Raw genomic sequence first — 998 nt, 5'->3', positions numbered from 1 at the left:
CCACCGTCACTTTTGCCCCTTCAACAAGCTGGTGACTTATTTCTTCACAACAACCAACTTCCTCTGAAAGAGTATCCTTTATTCACTGACATGATTGTGTCATATTTCATTCAAGCTACAATCTAACTTCTTCCCCTCAACCAGTGACATCCATAAAATCTCAAATGTCAAATCTATTATCCTCTCTTCTGCCCGATCATAATGAATAATTACATATTTTTAACATTGTTTACCAATTACTCTCTGTTCCTTTGTTATGATTTATTTTCTTCACATACGACCCTTTGATTTTTATTATTTGTCTTCTTCCTATATTTCTATATCAGAATTTTTGCTCCATAATAACAAGAAGCTTGTCTGCAATATGGTTTCACTCACAGAGTTAGAACAAACCTTGGCATATCATAGGCATTTAATAAATGTTATTGAATGAAAGAAAAATACATGGTTCACAAAAAAGTTACTAAGTCTTGTGGGAGATTCTAACTACTATCAGAGTTTTTCATGATATTCCTCCACATATGAATTTACATCTTTATGGAATTTATGACTAGTCTAAATTCTTATCTTCAATATGTATAATCTTCAGTTGTTCAAATAACCTACTGTACACTATCACCACTTGTCTGTCAGTTTGTTGTACTGTGGTGCTTCATCTGTTGCCATGAGGTTGGAGGCTATGACACCATTATTTTCAATACCAAGAGGGTCACCTACGGTCCATAGATTTCAGTGGAGCTTCCAGACTAAGACAGACTCTGAAGAAGGAAAGGGCCAACAACTTTTCAAAGAACTGGCCATTGAAAACCTTATGAACGCATTGAAAAACTATTTCATATATTACTAGAAAACTTTATGAATAGCCCTGATATGTTGTCTGATATAGGGCCAAAAAATGAGCCCTTCAGGTCAGAAAGCATTAAAAAAAGAACTGGGGAAAAACAGCCTCCTCAAAGTAGTTGGTGTTAGGTGTCATCGAATCATCTCCAACTCATAAC

The sequence above is a fragment of the Orycteropus afer genome, unplaced genomic scaffold (assembly GCF_000298275.1).
Source record: "Orycteropus afer afer isolate SDZICR_OR568_19922 unplaced genomic scaffold, OryAfe1.0 scaffold00411, whole genome shotgun sequence".
In the NCBI taxonomy this organism is placed as follows: Eukaryota; Metazoa; Chordata; class Mammalia; order Tubulidentata; family Orycteropodidae; genus Orycteropus; species Orycteropus afer.
The sequence above is the reverse complement of the archived record's forward strand: the minus strand, read 5'-3'. Positions refer to the sequence as shown.